General features: G+C 41.7%; 1 long non-coding RNA gene across 1 annotated transcript in view; it reads right to left on the reverse strand.

Annotated features, from left to right (window-relative positions):
* The window catches only part of LOC127490661 (uncharacterized), a 135,924-nt gene extending 115,882 nt beyond the window's left edge, over nt 1-20,042 (reverse strand). The window contains exon 1 of the long non-coding RNA XR_007918925.2: nt 15,549-20,042. This is a non-coding gene — a long non-coding RNA (uncharacterized lncRNA). The remainder of the gene's footprint in view (nt 1-15,548) is intronic.
* Nucleotides 20,043-21,839: the final 1,797 nt, after the last annotated feature.

Here is a 21,839-nt window from a genome sequence, read left to right on the forward strand (position 1 = left end):
ATTTTTGTGTATTTATAAAACAGAATTTTATTTCAAACTCTAATTGCATAAAAATATCCTAATGTACTTCTTTTAAAATAATCCACATTTTATGTTGACCTAGAGTTTTAGACCTAGAGATTTAGAATATAATTTTAAAATATACCTTCAGGTATATAATCAAATGTAAAATACAATTTAGGTAATGCCACTTTAGAAATATCAAGTTTAGTAATAACAGAAAAACATTAAAAGGTAGTATTACAATAAATGTATTCACTAAGATCACAAATTCAGAGTTAACATTGTGGCGCAGTGGGTTAAGCAGCTGTGTTTGACACTGAATCACTTATCAGAACACCAGCTGGGAAGTCCTGGCTGCTCTGCTTCCAATCAAGTCTCTGCTCATGTGCCTGGGAAAGTACCACTAGATGACCCAAGCACTTGGGCCGCGACATCCACCACCCACGTGGGAGACAAGTGTTGAGTTCCTGCCTCCTGACTTTAGCCTGGCCCAGCTCCGACTGTGGCAGCCATTTTGCAAAGAACCAATGGATGAAAAATCTCCCTCTCTGTATTTCAAATAAAGAAAAAAATCTATTAAAAACTTTCATATCCAGCAGGCAGCGATGTGGCACAGTGAGTTAATAACCTGGCCTGAAGTGCCGGCATCCCATATGGGCACCGGTTCAAGACCTGGCTGCTCCACTTCCAATCCAGCTCTCTGCTATGGCCTGGGCAAGCAGCAGAAGATGGCCTAAGTCTTTGGGCCCCCGCACCCACGTGGGAGATGCGGAAGAAGCTGCTCCTGGCTTCAGATCAGTGCAGCTCTGGCCATTGCGGCCAATTGGGGAGTGAACCATCGGATGGAAGACTGCTCTTTCTGCCTCCCCTCTCTCTGTAATTCTTTCAAATAAAAATAAATAAATCTTTAAAAAAATTTCATATTCATTATGTTGAATGTTCTCTTTTTAAAATATGACAATAAATATCATGATGTGGTAATATCTGATTTGTCTTCCTGAATTTAGGTTATGATCCGTATTATTATGCAAAATAGTCTTAGCAGATATAAGTGATCTTAAAAGAAAAAATAAACTTAAGTTAACTATTACCTGAGTTGCAGTCAGGAGATGCGCCATGTATAGCAATGACTGTCATCTTTATATCCCCGACTTTTTTCTCCCTGTTGTTCCAGGTAACACTGAGCCAGTCCAATAACCCAGGCCACCCACAGGCCAGACCTTGGCTCTCTAATCCTAATTTTCCCTTTACCCTAACTAAGTACTTCTGCCCGTATCTATTCCAGGCAGCCCTACTTCACAGCTCAATGTATATATTTAACTTTGTGCTTTATCCTTTTCACTCTCTTAGTAAAAATTCCTCTGCCTCTGCCCATTTTCATTCATTTGCAAATCAAATTTCAACCCTGATTATAATTGATAAGTAGCTGAGTACACTTAAAAATAGAGCTCTATGGATGTACCTTAAATAATATGACTCAAAGAAATAGAAATTTAGTATAAAAACTTTAAGGTCAAAATGGGATGCCAATCATTTAATTCAACTGGATATTCTACATGGAAATTCTTGAAACTTCCAAATTATCTCAATACCACCTCCTTCATATTTAACTGAACATATTACTTAGATCCATAATTTTGATTATGGGAGAATGTATTTAATTCACAGACTGATGCTGTTGTACATGGCATTTTATTTCATTTCCAATGTACAATTGATTTTGTACACTGCCACTGTAACCTAAACTTCGTTACTAGAATTGTATTTTGTAGCTTGTGTAAGACCCTCAGTTTTCGTGGTTGTTTTTTTTTTTTTACAGGACGAGTTAGACAGTGAGAGAGAGAGAGAGAGAAAGGTATTCCTTCCGTTGGGTCACCCCCCAAATCGCTGCTATGGCTGGCGTGCTGCGCCAATCTGAAGCCAGGTGCTTCCTCTCCGTCTCCCATGCGAGTGCAGGGCCCAAGCACTTGAGCCATCCTCCGCTGCCTTCCCGGGCCACAGCAGAGAGCTGGACTGGAAGAGGAGCAACCGGGACAGAATCCGGCGCCCCGACTGGGACTAGAACCCGGTGTGCCAGCGATGCAGGCGGAGGATTAGCCTAGTGAGCCACAGCGCTGGCCGACCCTCAGATTTTCTATGAGCAGTGAGAGTTTTGCTTCTCACTTTCTAATCTGGATCACTTCTTGTTGTCACTGTTGTTGCCTATTGTACTGTGTGAACAGACAGTGATGAACTAAATTGTTGATAGTACTCATGCTTTATTCTAGATTTCATGAGAAAAAATGCCCTTTAATAATAAGTACAAGGATAACTAGGCTGGTTGCCAACACCAAATAGGTACTAATGAAGTTCCTCTATTTTTAGTTTGCTGAGGATTTATAAGGAATGAAAGTCAGATCGTAACTAATGATATTTGTTTGCCTATTGAGATGATCAGTTTTACATTACCAATTTTAAAAATGGTGATTAACACAGATTTCCAACTGTTAAACGATACTTACATTCCTATTAAGAATTTTTTTTAACTTTTATTTAATGAATATAAATTTCCAAAGTACAGCTTATGGATTACAATGGATTACAATGGCTTCCCCCCCATAACGTCCCTCCCACCCGCAACCCTCCCCTTTCCCACTCCCTCTCCCCTTCCATTCACATCAAGATTCATTTTCGATTCTCTTTATATACAGAAGATCAGTTTAGCATATATTAAGTAAAAATTTCAACAGTTTGCTCCCACACAGAAACATAAAGTGAAAAATACTGTTTGAGTACTAGTTATAGCATTAAATCTCAATGTACAGCACACTGAGGACAAAGATCTTACATGAGGAGTAAGTGCACAGTGACTCCTGTTGTTGACTTAACAAATTGACACTCTTGTTTATGGCCTCAGTAATCACCCTAGGCTCTTGTCATGAGCTGCCAAGGCTATGGAAGCCCCCTGAATTCACCGACTCTGATCATATTTAGACAAGGCCATGGTCAAAGTGGAAGTTCTCTCCTCCCTTCAGAGAAAGGTACCTCCTTCTTTGATGACCCGTTCTTTCCACTGGGATCTCACTCATGGAGATCTTTCGTTTAGGTTTTTTTTTTTTTTTCCCCAGAGTGTCTTGGCTTTCCATGCCTGACATACTCTCATGGGCTTTTCAGCCGGATCCGCATGTCTTAAGGGCTGATTCTGAGGCCATAGTGCTGTTAGGACATCCTATTAAGAATTTTTTAACCAACCATATTTTTTATGGATAACAATGTCTAGCTTTAAGATATTTGTCTTGCTTTTGTACTAGAGTAAGCCTGGCCATATAGAGTTGAATGGGAAGGTTTTGTTCCTCTGAATTTTCTGGTAAAGTTTCTGTAGAATTATTTCTTATTTAAATATTTGGTAAAATTCACTAATAAAGTCATTATTTTTCTGGTTTCCGTTTTAGAAATACTTTTAACCATAAATTTAATTGCTTTAATAGGTTTAGGGCCATTTCAATTACTTGACTTAGTTCTTTTTTTTTTTTTTTCCTTTTAAAGGATTATTTATTTATTTGAAATGCACAGTTATACAGACACGCAAACACACACAGATGGTCAGTCTTCCATGTGCTGGTTCACACCTGAAATGGCCACAGAGGCTGAGGTTGGCCGAGGTCGAAGCCAGAAACTTGTGGGTCTCCCACGTGGGTCCAGGGGTCCCATCACTACAGCATCTTTCATTGCTTTCCCAGGCACATCAGAAGGGAGCTGGATTGGAAGTGGAGCATCTGGTATTCCAACCAGTGCCTATATCAGATGCTGGTGCCACAGGGACCAGCTGTACACACTATGCCAGTGCACCTGCCCCAAATATTTCTTCTTGAGTAAGCTCTGACATTTTGAGATTTTCAGGGAATAGCTACATCTATATATCTACATATTTATACTATTATACAGTTCTCAATTTTTTGATTAAACTTGATCATTTATTTATTATTCTTTAATAGCTGTAGATTCTGATTTCACATTTAATTCCTGGCATTATTAATTTGTTTTCTCTCTTTAATTCTAACCAGTCTGGATAAGGTCTCATAATTTTATAAATCTCACAAAGATCCTTCTTTAGTCTCATTGGTTTGTCTCTACAATTTCTGTTTTTATATTTATTTGTACTACTTCTTAGAATATAACCTATTATAATTTATTCTACATCTTCTTTTATAGTGTGCTACAAATTTTCTTATTCTAAGTACTGATTTTGTTGCAACCCACACATTTTAATATGAACTGCTTGCTTTTAAAATGTTTAGACAATTTTCTAATTTATCTTTAGATTTCTTCTAAAACCTCAGTGGTTACTCTGAAGCACATTAACTTTCCACATATTTGGATACTTTAGGTTTACATTTTGTTACTATTTGAAATTTAATTCCAGTGTTTATATTGAATATACTTTGCATGCTACTGTCTTTTTATATCTCTTGAGACCTTGATGGTTTACAATGTGATCTATTTTGGTAAATAATCAATAGTCCCCCCCCAAAAAATAACGTACATTTCTAATGTTGATCTAACTGTTCTATAGTCAAACATGATTTGATAATGTTAGTAAAATTTTATGTTCCTAATTGTACTCTGTGTTTTTGCTCCCACAAAGACCAAAACAGCACTTTTGAGCTCTCTTGTACTTTTTGATTATTTTATTCTTATTTCAGTTCTATAAACTTTACATGCATCCTGAAGCTCTTTTATTAGCTGAATTAATATTAAAGATTCTTACATCTTTTTAAGTAATTGATTCTCTTATGAAATAAGTTTTTGTTCTTTTAATATTATTTATTCTGAAATATATTTTGCATTTAATATAGCTAGTATATTTTTGATTAATGTTAACATGATACATATTTTCAATAATTAGCACCTAATTGAATTTATGATCTACACATCTTTGTCTTTTTATTGGAGTATATAAGCCATTTATGTTTAGTGTAACTATTGATGTGATTAGACCTAATTTTATCTTTTTTCTTTGGTTTTCTGTTCATTCAATTCTGTGTTGACTTTTCCTTCTTTTTCTGAATTTAATAAGCAGTTTTCAAAAAAGTATTTTAACTCCACTTTTGACTTACTAGCTGTAACTCTATGATATGTATGTAAGAACATTATTATGCAACTGTATGCTCTATTGAGTGCTTAAGGCCTATGTTAGAAATCGTTAACTCATCATAAATATCCCAACTTTATTATGGAATTCATTTATAGTACAAGGAATTTTCTATAGTATGCTTCCATTTTTTTCTCCTATTGTAGTATTTTTATTGTTCTAAAATTAACACTTATTTGTATCACAAATACCCAAACACACTATTATTTTTGCTTTAAATAGTTCGTATTTTAAAGAGCTTAAAAAACAAAACATCTTCGTGTTTCGCCAGGCAGTTTCCATTTCTGACAACCGTCATTCCACTTTACAGACCCCCATTTATTCATGTAGGTTTATTCTCTTCTGGAATTACTTCCTTCTCTAAAGATGATCTGCACACTCCTTGTAACACTGCTCTGCTGGTGATTATTTTAGTTATCTTATCTCACATCTTTTTTCATTTTCCTTAACTTTTGAAACATATTTTCACTGCACATGCAGTTCTTTGTTAACAGGTATCCCCCTTTCTGTACTTAAAAATAATGCTTTTCTACTGCCTTTTAGATTACATGGTTTCTGATTAAAAGTCTGTTGTAATCTTAATGTGTTTTGTTATTTTCTCCATCTGGTTTCTTTTCAATTTTATGCCTTTGTCAATGTAATATTTGACTATTGCCTAGGAGCAAAATTACCCCAAAATCTAGTGGCTTAAAACATCAAAAATGTATTACTTCTTAGTTTGCATGAGTCAGGAAAGTGGATAAAGATTGGATGGTGTGCCTATCTCAAAATCATTCTTGAGATGGTAGCCACAGTCTCAGCTGCGACTATGGCTTCAACTGAAGGCTTGGCTGGAAGAGGATCTGCTCCCAAATTGCTTTGGGATGGGCAGGCCTTAGGAAGTCTACTTCCAAACTCACTCTGTGGTCCTCCCAATTAGGCTGCCTCATGGCGATGCATCTGTTTTCTCTAGAGAGAGTTACTAAAGAAGTGAAGAAGGCAGGTGGAAAACACATATGTGAAAATAATATGCAAAAAAAACCCACACCAAATGTGATGAAAATCATGGGCAAACAAATCCTAGGAATCTGAAGAAATTTTAATAGCAAGAAACATGAAGAAAATTACAAGTTAGCTTGGCTCTTCTCTCCTGCTCTCTCGGTTCCTCTCTCTAGCCTCCTCCTCTGGGCTCTTGGCTCTTGGCCCTTCTCTCCTGCTCTCTCTCGGCCTCTCTTGGCTTCTCTCCTCTCTCTTCTCCCTCCTCTGTCTCTCTCTCACAGTCTCCTTCTCTCTTTTTCCTTCACCACCCCTTCATTCCGGTCTGTAGGGTGTTCCCCAATAAATCCTTTCCCTTACTCCAGTGTCCGGTGTGCTTTGCGACAGCTAACATTAAGATATAACATTGGTGCCGTGACTCGGATAGCCTCATATTGGTAATCCAGTGTCCCCCAGTGTTCTGGGGTCCTGGATTTCTGCCGGTCACCAAGCACACCTCCAGAACTCTTTCCAAGCCACTGAATGTCTGCGATCTCCATCCACACATTGGCCTTCCAAATTTTGAGGTAAGACGCAGAACGGGAAGCTCTCACGGCGACTGCTATTTGAGTGGTGTCTACTGTCGGATACTCGCCTGACTACTCTCGTAAAGGTCGTAGCACTGGACTCTAGCCACCACTCCTACTTCTACTTAAGGCCTTTAGCCTCTACGGACACTGTGTCCCGGCAACAGTGGGTGTGAGTGACGACTCCATCTCTGTTTGCCTCTTTACAGGCCAGGCCCTGGGCTCCAGCGGGTGCTTGGGTGACGACCCCGCCTTCTGCTCCCATATTCTCTCGCTAGTCAGATAGCTGGGATGTGAAGACGCTTGCAGTCCACGGGTCTGACTCTACAGGTTGCAATGGGAACTTGTCTCTAACCGCGTTCTGTCTGATGGTCCCTCTCAAATTGGCCCCAGCCATCAAAAGCGGCCCCTCCATGGTGGCACATTTGGCCCTGAGGGATCGAAAGTGGGAGTAGTTTGACCCTGATAACATTCAAGATCTTTATCATTCAAGTTCTTTATCACTTCCGTGAGCCTTCAGGAAAATGGAAGGAGATTCCATACGTTCAAGTCTTTTCCTATCTTTGAACTAAACCTTCCCTGTGTACTTCTGGTCTCCAAAATTCACACTAGGGGGCAGAAGCCTGAGCAAAAAATCCTTTCTTCTGCCCTGCTCCTGTTCCCACCACTACCACAACTGCCTTTGATCCTGCAGATGAACCTCCTTATTGCTCCAATCTACAGGCACCGGCTCAGCCGCCTCCTGAGGCCTCAGTGGCTGAAGTTCCAGCGCCATTATCTCCCACACAGCAGATGCAGAGTCCACCATTGGCTCCAGCCCTGGCTGCATCCTCACCTCCCCCTCCCATCTAATTCCAGGGGGCGGGGTCAACCTCTGCTCCCACCTCCACTGCAGTCTCTTCCATCCTCTCTTAAGCCCCTTGCTTATCTATTCCTCAGAGCCATTCTCTGCCCACGTGTATCTCCTCCCTAGCTCCTACCCCCACTCACTGTATCTCCCCCTCCCACCTAGGAATTCTTTATCTCAGAGCCCAAACTCTACTACCTCTGTCTTATTGGTTTGGGAATGGCAGTCTCCATGGTCTCCAACTGGTCTTCTGTCCCTCTCTTGTCCCAGTCTTAGCATAAGAATAGCAAGGGAATGGTAGTCCCATCCTTTTGGGCTCCCTGCTTATTGAGAAACAAATTAGGTATCCCACCCTTCTAAGGGCTCTTTGTTTTATCATGAACAAGCCAGACAGGAAAATCAGATTTCCTGCGTGGACCTGGCTCACTGTAATTTTTCTTTAAATCTAGAATACCACTACCTTTGAAACTATTGCTTTGTAAAATGCTGAACTTATTTTGCAATTTATTTTAACAGGTTTCTGGGTAATCAGTACTCAATGAAACAGCAATGGGTAATTAGTACTTGTCTTAGATGAATGCAATTTTAATTTCAATTAAATTCAAATAAAAATATATCAGCATCCTAAGTCATTTGGGTGTACTGCTAATTTAAATTGGGTAAAGGCGAATAAAATAAGTTGTCTAAATGTAAACTTTTGTATACTCAACATGTTATATTCTATAAAAACTATTTGGGTTAGTTTATAAACTGTCTGTAAAAATAGTTCAACACTGTTTAAAGTAACTCAGGGTGAAATTTGATGCATTACCTTAATCTTAATTTGGAGATTTTTAACAGTTTATCTCAAAATGTAAATCAAGGACATTGGCAGATGGAAAACATCACAAATACACTAATCTGTTTCTTTTTGACATAGAATTAAAATCTGATTCTCTGTTAAAGCAATGTGTTGCCGGCACCGCGGCTCACTAGTCTAATCCTCCGCCTAGTGGCGCCAGCACACCGGGTTCTAGTCCCGGTTGGGGCGCCGGATTCTGTCCCGGTTGCCCCTCTTCCAGGCCAGCTCTCTGCTGTGGCCAGGGAGTGCAGTGGAGGATGGCCCAGGTGCTTGGGCCCTGCACCCCATGGGAGATCAGGAAAAGCACCTGGCTCCTGGCTCCTGCCATCGGATCAGCGCGGTGCGCCGGTCGCAGCGCGCCGGCCGCGGCGGCCATTGGAGGGTGAACCAACGGCAAAAGGAAGACCTTTCTCTCTGTCTCTCTCTCTCACTGTCCACTCTGCCTGTCAAAAAAAAAAATAAATAAATAAAAAATAAATAAAAAAAAGCAATGTGTTAAAGTAATCTATTATATTCTCTTGATGTCTGTTAAATTCTAATTGTTTAAAAACAGCTAAATTTTTATTAAGAGCCATGGGTTATTTAAATATGTGCTTATTTTCAGACATTTAAATAATTACCTTGTAACAATGATCCAATTTGGTCTATAATGTTAAATTTTATTCCAACCAGATATTTTGGATTTTGAGCCTTCTTGACATTCTTGACAGGCATTCAAAAATCAAAAATCAAAGTTTCAAAGAATTTGGACTCTGAAATTTCCAGTAAATTTTGGACTTTGGTTTTTTCAGTTCGGGCCCAACTGAAAAAATTGAAGGACCTATGTCTCTCATCTTGTAGAGACAGCAACTAATCAGGCTATTTGGATTATATTAAAAGTACTGTCAAGATGTGAAGTGGTGCTAAATTTTAAGTTTCTATAATATAAAATGGCACTAATACAAATGTCTGAGAATTAAAAAGTCTAATAATCTTGTGTTACTAGACATAATGGTTATCTTAATGAAAAAGCCCCAGAGGCCTAAAAGAGTTACGTGCTTTGTAAAATCCTACAGGTGCTTTCAGAAATACTGTGTGCAGTAAGCAAATGCCTCTTGTTGGTTAATGAGTTTATAATTTTAAATGTGGCAGCTTAAAGTCTTTTGTCATCCACAGTTTGGTATATCAGATTTGTTGCTCATAAAACTAAAGCATTGTTGGTTCTGTGTTTAGCTGTCTTCCTATAGGTTCTGATGAACTTTTTCCAGCCACATGCATTGTATTCAATACTTTGGGATGACTCTGTAAACAGATGAAGCCGATAATATATTAAAGGTACCAACTGCGAGAACATATGGTTAGCTGAGGTTACTAAAACAAAAAGTAAGTCAAATCAATTGGTAATTTACAAACAGGAGTTAGATTTTTAAAAAAGCTATTAAAACTGCTTTATTGTTCTATCTGTTATGTTGTATGTGTATACATATTATATGTCTACATGGGAAAATTTACTAAGAATTTTATTTTAATTGGCTTATAGATAAGATTGTCCATAATTTAAACAGCTAAAATAATTCAAAGATATATTTTAATTCGTGTGACCTGAATCTCTGTATCATGTTTTAAACTTGTTGATAGAAAAAAAACTAAAAACATTTTATATGCTTGTGCTGAAATTTGCTGGTTAAACAAGCTACATCATGTTAGATATTTAAGAGATGTTTCCAAATATATGTATTAGTATTTATGGAAGGCATTGGGCCTTCTGGTAAATGTTTTCTTAAGTTGTTATCTAATGGTTAAAACTGATTTCTAAGTTTTCATGTGATATTGCTATTGTCAGTAAGCAATCTGGGACTGGAACCCCTATTTCTCTAGTCTAAGCCAAACTTGTTCTTTCATTTCTCTGTTCTCTTTGAGGTAGGAAACTAATTCTATTATGAAGGAATCTCCAAGATGCAAAATTTGATTTTAAATCTTATAAAAGAGATGGCTAACACATTTCTGTAATAGCATAGCCAAAATAAGAGCTTAAATTATAATTTCTTAGCTAGATTTACTTCGCCATCAGCGAGGTAAACAGTAAACAGGAAAACCTCCCTTTCAGAACAAAGGGAAAGAAAGTTTTAAAGTGAGAATATAGTTTTCCTCATGGGCATTGTCTGCCTCAACATAAACTACTACAGAACATGCCTGTGACTACAGACTTCTAGTTTAGGTCACTGAAGATTAGAGATGGGACTTGAGCACCCCCTTGACTTGCATCCTCTGGTCTTCTTTAACAAAAACCAGGAGGAAAAGAAAGCTAGGCATCAGAAGCAATGGGTGGCAGGCCTGTTAATGGCTGCTCTGTACAGTGATCTGCCCTCAAGGAGACCCAACAGGCCAGTCCACTGCAGTGGCTTTCGATGTGGTAAGCCTGGGCTTCAGCAGAAGTCAGCTGGTGAAGAGCCCTGGCAGCTCTGCCAAGAGTTGGATCACTGGAAATGGACCTGCCCTGGAGTCGAAGGACGCCCAGGTCAGAGCCACAGATGTTATTGGCTCTAAGCTGAAAAGCCCTTCACTCGGCCCAGCTTTCAAAGTGACCACTGCAACTGAGGAAATGGCCAAGTAGGGCCAGTAACATTGCAGGCAGAACTGTATATTTCCTGTTGGAGCTGCCACTTGCCTTTACCTGGCCAGCTCTCCTCCCAGGCCAGCTAGGTAATAGAAGTCAACAGGGTGCCTTCCCCAAGGAGGTTCACACCTCCTGTAGGATGTACCCTATGAGGAGATAGATAAGTCTGGGCCTCATAATTTACAAGACTTTAAAGCCCACCTGATTATTATCAAGCCCCTTCTGTCAGGTTCTATTTGCCTCTCAATCAGAAAACTTATTTGTAGCTTAGACAGCACCTTTCTTAGCTCCTCTAATAACAACTCTGTCCTCTGTATCTAGCCCACTTGAGCCTTATTCCTTTGTAACCATAACCTCTACTCTACTACCAATGGCTCTACTCCCAACCCGTGTGTACTGATGGTCCTCTTCCCCACTTAATGTTGTATGATTGTTCAGAATTTCTCTACAGAGAAATCCCACTATCTGCAAAAGTTAGTGGCCTTTTTCCCAGTCTTGGCTGGAATCAGCTTTAAGCTACATCCATCAAACTGTCCCCACAAGGGTCCAGAGACCCCCTCCATTTCCTCTCTATAAAATCCTCTTATTACCTGGTTAATGCTACTCTTAGGATCATTTGTTACTATTCTCACCCTGTCTTTTATACTATAATGTCTAAATGTTTACAGCAGGCTATAATGGAACAAACAAAGGCCTTCAACAACCAGGTGGTCCACCACATGCTGCTACAAAGATTTACTCGGCTCCCCACCCAGGAGACAGCAACTTGAGACATCTCCCCATGCCAGCGAAGAGTACCTCATCGCCCCATGTCAGCAGGAAGTAGCTCTAAAGACAGATCATCGTCCCTCTTCCCCTCTTGGACTTTTGGGACTAATATAACCCCATGCAAACCCTGCTTTATAAAAAACAAAAGGGGGGAATGTTAGGAAACTGGTGCAGTTGTAGCCAGGTGGCCACATGGCCCAGCTACCTGAGCCAGGCTCCACCCCCATCCTAATGGGATTCGCTGCTCCTGCTTCCCTGCCCACCCTCAGGTGAAGTTTTAAAAGGGCCTCTTCCTGCACACGTGTTCTCTTGGCCCTTCTCTCCTGCTCTCTCTCAGTTCCTTTCTCTAGCCTCCTCCTCTGGGCTCTTGGCTCTTGGCCCTTCTCTCCTGTGCTCTCTTGGCTTCTCTCCTCTCTCTTCTCCCTCCTGTGTCTCTCTCTCACAGTCTCCTTCTCTCTTTTTCCTTCGCCACCCCTTCACTCCGGTCTGTAGGGTGTTCCCCAATAAACCCTTTCCCTTACAAAAACAAAACAAAACAAAACAAAACACTACAAGTTACATCTTTAACAAACTGCAAAAAACTGAATTACAGATGTGTATACAATTTATATATACAAACACATAAATACATTATACTGCTTGAAATTATTCTATTTATTTGATGCTCTATTCATGTTTCTGAATTACTTTTGTTTCATTTGAAAAGTTTCTAAAGCTATGTTTTCTTTTTTTTTAACTTTTATTTAATGAATATAAATTTCCAAAGTATAGCTTATGGATTACAATGGCTTCCCCCCCATAACGTCCCTCCCACCCGCAACCCTCCCCTCTCCCCTTCCATTCACATCAAGATTCATTTTCGATTCTCTTTATCTACAGAAGATCAGTTTAGCATACATTAAGTAAAGATTTCAACTGTTTGCTCCCACACAGAAACATAAAGTGAAAAATAATAGATGATTTTTTTTAAGTGATGATGAAATCAGATCAGACCTATTGTCATGTTTAATCCCAGTGAGAGTCAAGTTGGGAATTGATAATTTCTTTTTTTTTTTTTTTTTTTTTTTACAGAAGATCAGTTTAGTATGCATTAAGTAAAGCTTTCAACAGTTTGCACCCCCATAGAAAAACAAAGTGAAATATACTGTTTGAGTACTCGTTATAGCATTAAGTCTCAATGTACAGCACGCTAAGGACAGAGATCCTACATGAGGAGTAAGTGCACAGTGACTCCTGTTGTTGACTTTACAAATTGACACTCTTGTTTATGGCCTCAGTAATCTCCCCATGCTCCAGTCATGAGTTTCCAAGGCTATGGAAGCCCCTTGAGTTCTCCGACTCTTATCTTGTTTAGACAAGGTCATAGTCAAAGTGGAGGTTCTCTCCTCTCTCCTCCCTTCAGAGAAAGGCACCTCCTTCTTTGAAGACCTGCTCTTTCCACTGGGATCTCACAGAGATCTTTCATTTAGGTGTTTTTTTTTTTGTTTGTTTTTTTTTTTTTGCCTGAGTGTCTTGGCTTTCCATGCCTGAAATACTCTCATGGGCTTTTCAGCCAGATCGGAATGCCTTTAAGACTGATTCTGAGGCCAGAGTGTAAAGCTATGTTTTCAAATTTGTTCATCTTTTATTCTCCAGTCTTATCTATCATTAATTCTAATGAATTTGTTATCTCAGATATTCTTAACTTTATGTCCATTAGTTTGCCTCATTTTACATATTTTGTATGCGTATCTAACATATTAAACTTTCTTCCTAACTACTTGAACATAAAGGATCCTGTTACTTGTTTCAATATTGCTCATTTAATATCTGGTTCAGTTTTGACTAGCTGACTTGTCTGTTTTTAACTTTCATAAGTTAAATTATTGTTATTTAAATAAAACTATCCAGTTTTAGAGTTACAGAAAGTTTGCAAAAATAGAGTTCCTTTAACCCCTCATCCAGTTTTTTTCTGTTGTTAACAATATTATCGTATATTTACCCCACCTAAGGAATGAGTATCACAACATTACTATCAACTAATACCTACACTTTTTTGAATTTGGTAGCTTTTATGTTTTTTCTATTTCAGAATCCCATACTGAATAGCATGTTATATCTCATCTTACCCTCATCAGATCTGTGACAGTTTCTCAGACTTGCTTTGTTTTTGATCACACTAACAGCATTGAGGTCAGATTTTTAAAAATAGAATAAATTGGGGGAAAAAACACAGCAGCAGCAGCAGCAGCTTGGGCCTGGGGAGAACACTGGCCCTGGCAGACCAGGTGAGAGCAGAATGCATGGGCACATAGTGCTGTGCATGACAGCAGGGGGAGCTTGGTGAACTGCTTTGAAGTTCCACAGGAGCCCTCTGGGACAGCAGAGGTGGGAAGAGAAACATAAATAAACAAACAAACACAGAGGCTGTGCGCCTCTCTCCCCTCCTCCCACCCTGCTGCAGCAGAAACCTGCAGCCAGCCAGAAGAAGGGTCATGCTGTTTTTTTTTTTTTTTTTTTTTTTCCTGGCAATAGCTGGGATTGCCTCAGCCCCCACCCAAACAGCAAGTGCTACAAGGCTACAACAACTCCGAAGAGTCCCTTTCCCCTGGCTGTACCTGGCCAGGTGCCGGCAACGGGAGAGGAGAGGAAGCCCTGCCTATAGGAATCTCTTACCCACTCACCACTACTGAGACATGAGCAGGGCTCCGGTGGGCAGGGGCTCTAAAGCGTGGGTAGGCCCTGAACAACCACAAAGACTTCCCAGCATCCCACCCCCACACCGGGGTCCCCAGTTACCCGTAGCAGCTCCTAACAGAAAGAACCGTGTTCACAGGAGACTCCACAGATCAAAGCTGCAGTTCATCAGGCAGTGTACCAAGCCACACGGGGATCTTACTGTGGATACCTGTTCCCCCTGGCATACTGAACATACACCCCCGTACTCCTCTGGGATCACCGCCCTCGACTACCTGATGCCCAGTGTACTCAGACGACTGTCATTATTTGTATTTAGCTTTCATTCTGGTAATAGGATAAATTTCATCAATATTACTCCATCTTTGCCAGAAGTTCCTTGCCTAAAATTTAAAATAGCTGACGAGTATTCACATGCCCTAATACAAGTGGAGCAGTGTCTAAAACAAAGACCATTTCCACACCACAATCATCTCTTCATTTTTCCAATTTTTCGTGATTGTGTCACTCTATCTATAACCTTCACATCTCCCTTCCCATCACCTTCTAATAACAGCCAATTCGTTACCTGTGCTGGTAAAGTAAGTTTTGCATAATTTTTTCATCATCTTTTTTAAATTTTCAGTCACCATCTAACACACACACACACACACACACACACACTGCCCAAGTGCACCTTCCTCTAGTGGAAACTTAATTCCCAATGTGACAGCACTTAGAGCTGAGGGTTCTGATAGGCAATGAGGTCAGGAGTGCGCAGACCTCATGATGGGTACGTGCCCTTTCCAAAGGTGCCCCCAGAGATCTGTTTTGCTTCTTGCGACATATGAGGTTACAGCAAGATGGTAGCTTCCTGGGAAGCAGACTCTCTTCAATAGTAAGTCTGCTGGCACCTTAATCCTGGACTTCCAGTGTCCAGAATTTTAAGAAATAAACTGCATTTGTTTTTAAGCCAACAAGTCTGTTATTTTTGTTATAAACAGAAAAAGACCCATCCACAAAGAAACTGTACTCCCAAATCATTCTTTTTGCATCTTTAGGGTTTTTTTTTTTTTTTCAAAAATGATAATGCTAACTTTTTAATGTATACATATATATGTGTACGTACGTGCATATATATACACACAATATTTATATACACTTACTTTGTGGCTATCTTTGGACTTCTTTCTCCACAATCAGCTGTACAAGGATCATTTAAGTCTTCCTCTCCTCCAAGAATTGTACTGCAAACACAGCACACTGCATGGGTAAGTGAATAAACGAGTTATTCCCACACACTGTTATTTGCCTCCACTCTGAATGTCACTTTGTTTACAGATTAAACTTCCAAGAACACTCTAGATCACTTTTGATCGAAACAGTATCAATGGTCTCCACTTGCATGCTAGCTTTACTATGATTTGTGCTTTAATCTAGCCCTTAAAGCTTCCATAATGGATTATAAATATACATTTTTATTTCTACTTTTGACTGTGAGAAATATGTTTTCCCATTTCTTTCTTTTGACACAACTCAGTGCAAAGACAAAATTTTCTCACTCCAATCTTCACCTTGATTGTTATTCTGAGTAAAACTAAATGCCACTTCTCCATGAAGCTAACTGTCCCTCAAGTCAATGTGGAAAGTCAGCATCTCAACTTCAGTCTCCCAAAGCTCTGGTCCCACGTAACATACGTGCTCATCTGTCAGAGAGCACAGCCTTTATCCTAAGCTACGGACATTTTCCAAAGAGGGGACGGGACCTACTCTCCTTAGTGTTTCCATCTGAAACTGACAGTATTTTTTACTGGAATAATTATCACCACCCAACATGAAACTTTAAGTACAGACATAGTGCTGGCTTCTAGAAAACACACATAATCTTTTATACTGATACCTTTTATTTTAAAATTTAAAATTTATTTTAAAATATGTCAGCAAACAGTGTGATGCATGGTATGTGTTCTGCTGCTTAAATTAATATCCAGGTACAGCCACATACCTTAATAAAGCACATTTTTACAAAAGTCACCTGTTGTTCTACCCTGAAGCTGGTTATACACACCAGAATTTTGTGTTTGTAAAAGACAATAGGTGTCTGTTTACTGTAATTATGAGTTAGAAAAAAAATATTCTCATGCATAAAATAGAAGTTACATGTGTTTGTAGCAGAGTTACACTCCCATCTGCATGAACTAGTTATATGAATGCAGCAAGTCAGGTCACGTAAAACCCTACACCTTAAGGAATGGTGCCAAATCTTGTAACTGCGTCCAGTTTCAGTATTAGATATTAGCTATTAGCTATTTCTGTTCTATGCTGGTTATAAGGACAACAGAATTCTCCCTCTGGAGTGCTTTTGGGTTTCATATCAGAGAACCATAGTAGCTGCACCTCAGATTTGCAAGTAACATATTATGCCAAGAATACTTTATACCTCAGGTTATATTTTTGTTTTCCTTGCCAAACACAAACTAGATTTAAGCAAAAGCTTTGAAGATATTCCTATGTACCTATTAAGATTCTTAAATGTTTTCTTCCAGTTTTTTTCATTAGAAGAAAGTGGTTCACACAGTTCATCTACATGTTTTATTTAACTTGCTTTGCCTGTGACTTACAAAATTCATGATAAGGAAAGCACAAACACTTCCCTAAAGTGTTATGTATTTTTATTAATTCAGATTCTCTGTCAGAGGTGACAAATATGTTTTCATATGCTAAAGAAACTATCCAAATAGGCTCAATTTTATAATAAAAACTAATGTGTTTCTTGCCAACCACAATTTAAATATGACTTATATTTTCACTCTTATGGTGGACAATTTCAGAAAAACGTTTTCTGGTACCTAAACTACACGCTGACCACCACAGCCACGTGGTCAGAGCTTCTTTCCTTCTATGTACAGAAGCCCTCCCTTTCATTACGGGGCCTGTATGTGTGCTGCTATGTGTGCAATCGTACCCACATCTGAAATGCTCTACCTTCATGTACTTACTGAAATCACAGATGGCCTTCAGTTCTACCTTTTATCCCACTTCCATTTCACAATCTCAGCCTACCATGACTGTGAGTCTTTGTCCCCCATTTACTATTATCTGAAATTTGCCTATTTTTAGCATTTTAATATATGCTGCATTTCCACAACTTAATTGCAAACCCTTTGGCACCTCTGTTATTCCCAAAGTGCCTAACAGATTGACTGAAGCTTAAACACACACCTGGCTGGTGAGTCTTTGTTAATTCTAGCACCCAGGAGTGACTGCACCCAAACAAGCACCTTGGGGCAGGCGTTGTCAAAGTAGTTGAGATGATGCTAAGAACACTTGCACCCCATGGCACAGTAGCTGAGTTCAAGTCCCAGCCCCGCTTCACGCTAACACACACACTAAGAGACAGCGGATGGCTCAACCACTTGGGTCCCTGCCACCCACGTAGGAGACTCTGGGCTGCTGGCTCAGCCTGGGCTGTTGTAGGCATTTGGGCAGTGAACCGGCCAGGAAAGATCCCTGTTTGTTTCTCTTTCAAATAAATGAAAATTAAAGGATAAAAAGCGCAACTTAAAAAGACTTGCTATGCCAATAATATGTCAGGTTATTGCCTACAGATGCTCCACTTCAAAGATTTCGTGTAGTTTGGATTTTTCACCTTTATTTGCATAATTATTCCTCTGTCACTTTACTATTTCAATTTTCCAAAACTATGAAAATGCAATTGGAGAAGTGATTGCACGTTTATTTAGAACTGATTCCTCAACAGGAAATCATACCATAAGCAAGATGGCAAAAGGGTAATAATTGACAGCTTTGTGTATCCTCTAAAATAGGTCATAAACAAATGGGTATTTCAGGCAGCAGCTGCACCTCACAGCGTATGAATTTAAAGGTTATTTCTACTTAAAAGCAGAGAACAAAATAAATGGAGAAACAAATGTTTTCAACACATCCCTGAACTATTAGCCAACCCAAAAATATTCTTAACTATCCACTATGTGCCGAGGGCACAGAAGCAGACGGAACCCCTGCCTAGGGTTTATTTTCTGGCTCAAAGGCAACGGACAAGTAGATAGCAAACATCCAAACAGGGCGCGAGGATCACTTTGAGGAGTTACAGGTGGGCCAAGCGCGAGGTAACAGAATTCGGCGGCGACAGCAGTGGGTGTGACGGTCCACTTTAGGAAGACGACATCGTGCGTGTGTGCGTGTGTGTGTGTCAGAGACGAGAGGCCTGCAAGTGTATGGTGGAAGGGTCCTGGGGCGGCACGGGGCTTGGGGACTCCTCGCACAAAGCCAACCACACGGGCAGGCGAGGGACCCCGGGACGCCTCGGCCCACCGAACACGCACACCGCGGGGGCGCCGGACACCTACCAGAGGAGCGGCCGCTGCGGCCGTGGGCTCCCGGGCCCCGGACATGCCGGAGGCCCCGCCGTCACCCGCGAGCCCGTCCCGGAGGACCAGGAGACGGCCGCCACGATGAACCAGCCCGCAACCCCTCCACGTCTGAGGCGGGGACCGCCCAGGTGACGAGCAGCTTGGGCCCGGCACGGGTCGGTCCCCGACCCCCAGGCCCGGAGCACTTGGTTTGCAGAAACCGTCAGGATGCACCAGGGCCTCGCCCACATCAGGAACGCAGTACGCACAGCCGGCGCTCCGTGCGCGCGCCTAACATGGCCTGCCACAACCCCACGGAGTCTCACTCGCAGATGCGACCCATCTCGGAGAAGCTGATCTGGAAAGACGCGGCAGGTGGAGCCGGTGACTGAAGGCAGACTGAAGACAGACGTCCTGGGACCTGCCATACCGGCCGCACCACAGCGACACAGGCCTGGCGGGCTCCGGCTCATCCAGATGAGCGCTCCTGCACCTGTTCCCAGATGACTCCAGCTGAGAGAGAGGAGGCGGCTGAGCAAAATCGGAGGTGAAGGCCAGTCTTAGAATTGCCTGAGTGGCCAGAAGTCCCTTTGAGCCAGGACCACGTGAACGCAGGGCTGTAACAGGACGCGTGGCTGCCAGGACCCCCCGAGTTAGGTAGGCCGAGTGAAAGCACACATAACCGGGCACGCTCCCCCTCTCAAACTGCGGTTTGATAGCTTCGTTTGCGAAGGAATAACGACCTACCGTTCCTGCCGCAGAGCAGTACGTGGGGCCTGAGCTTCCCAGCCTCTCAGCGGGCTGCGCACCCAGGCTTTCCGCCAAACCGGGGTCTCTGAACAATCTCCACCTTTCTCATATGGCCCAGAGGAAACTCAAAAGACCAGATGTGGTGGACGGCGGCTCCTGTCTGTGACGGTGGTTGCTCCAGCCCTGGCTCACGACTAGGCGTTTTGCAGGGAAGGCTTTTCGTGAGAGGGCAACTGTTGTCATCCCTGCGTTCCTCCAGACACCTGTAGAACCTTTCTTTGGTTCCCAAGACTCTTCATGACCCAACTCTGGGCCCACAGCCTCAGGAACCAGGCCCACGTGTGAAAGCTGGGACTGTCAGCCTACAGTCCTGATGGATCCTGGCCACGGACCTGTGAGAGGCAGGCTGCAGGGCAGCTCCTGAGGCCAGGAAGGTATGGCCGGACCGAAGTCCTGACCCAGAGGCCAGTGGTCTCCTGAGACCACCCCCTCCCACCAGCTCCTGCCTTGCTGCCAGCCTTTGTAGACTGGCACTCCCCAAAGGGCGCTCTGGGACATCATCACGCTCCCACCCACCCCTTTATACATAATGCTCCATGGCATTCCCTTTCCCCAAACAGCCCCACCCGTGCCTATCCCAAGATCCCTCCACCTCTCCTGGGTCCTTCCTGTTTTCCCTTAGAAGCCCAAGAACCCCAGCCTTGGATGTGTGTGCCACAGACCGCGCCTCCACGTGCCCTGCATGAAAATCAAAGGGTTTCCAGTTTTGCCCCTGTATGCATATTTCCCCCTGCAAAGAACCTAAATCGCACTCCCTCACTGGAAGGCTTGTTATCACATTCCTGGGAGGTGTGGGGTGGCTCAAGATCGTCTCTCCGAAAAACAGGGATCTTTCTGAAACTTAACTTAGAAAGGAGGAGAAACCAGGGTGGAGCTGCAGCTCTGGCGGCAACCCAAGTGAGGGGGAGGGAAGCAAATGCTGCTGCCTGGTGGGTGGCGCCACCGTGTGGCTAATGGCGGTCCTGGGTGAGGTAAGTGATGGAGTGCCCAACTTCCTTCTTGGACCCTATCCCAAGCTGTTAGTCATTTAGGGAGTGAGAGAGCAGATGGGTCCCCTCTGTCCCTCTATGTACGTTGCATCAATAAAAATTTTCAAAACAAAAACAACAACAAAATACCACACAAGGCCTAATAACTTTGAAAGGGGTGGGGATTTTCCTCCAAACAAGATAAAGAGCCCATGGATAGCTCTGGCAGGGGATTGACAGCCTGGTTTTGAGACCTATTTGTATACTCTTGCTTTGTTCTCACTTTGGGAAGTCTCTACCTTTTCCTCAAAACAGAAATGGTTAGAGGGAGGCACAGATTGCATTGAGCAGGCAGGACTCAGCTCACAGCTCTTGGCTGATTCACACATTCTGGCCAAGGATCTAAATGAATAACTGAATGGTGGCAGAAAACTACCTATAGCAGTTATACTTCCTATTTTGCCCAAATATGTGAGTTGACTTCTTAACATCCCCCTGGAAGTGGAGATGAACTTAAATTGAGATAATAAATGGAGTCTCCTTATTAAAAGAGAAGTTAGAGACAGGTCTGTGCTTTGGGGTTGTTAAAGCTCCCTACACAATTAGGACAAATACCCGTAATCATAGGAAACAAAGGAAAACACAAGAGGCAGAAGCACCCCCTCCTCTCCTGTAAGGCACACGGTCCCCCTTGGGCTAACTGAAGATTACCAAGGTCCTCAGGTCCTGAGGGTATTTTTCTTCCCTGGATCTGCCTGATATAAAGCCATTCGATTTGCAGTGTATTACTAATCATGATATGTTATATGGCATAAACATATCGTTTTATGGAGTCTAATATTTTTGTTGTATACTGTTTTATTGGTAGCCACTTTATCTTGGGTATATTTCAGTAAATCATTTCTATTTCTCTGACAGGTACTTCTTCAGAGTTCACCATGTGTGTAGTTTAGTAAGATGAAATACTCTCTTTTCTATTACACCTATCCTTGGGTGGTTTGTTTTATGACTGCAATGAAATGATGTTGTTCCCAAAGTGATTACAGAGAGCCTAGTGTTTTTGGATCCTGAAATGTGGGACCTTCTTTTAGGGGCATTTTTATGGCCGAGAGGACTAAAGGTGCTGAGATCGCGGACATAGTGTACTGCATGACATCATACATTTGGATTCATTCAATGTGTTAGAGATCTGCCACTGTGGTTTGCTTTATACTCAAAAGGGCATAGACCCAGACTCTTTAGGGAGGCTAGTCCTCTGTCACTGTGTTCCCATGTCCACCAAGCTGAGCAGTACTTAAAGCTCTAT

The sequence above is a fragment of the Oryctolagus cuniculus genome, chromosome 6, assembly GCF_964237555.1.
Source record: "Oryctolagus cuniculus chromosome 6, mOryCun1.1, whole genome shotgun sequence".
In the NCBI taxonomy this organism is placed as follows: domain Eukaryota; kingdom Metazoa; phylum Chordata; class Mammalia; order Lagomorpha; family Leporidae; genus Oryctolagus; species Oryctolagus cuniculus.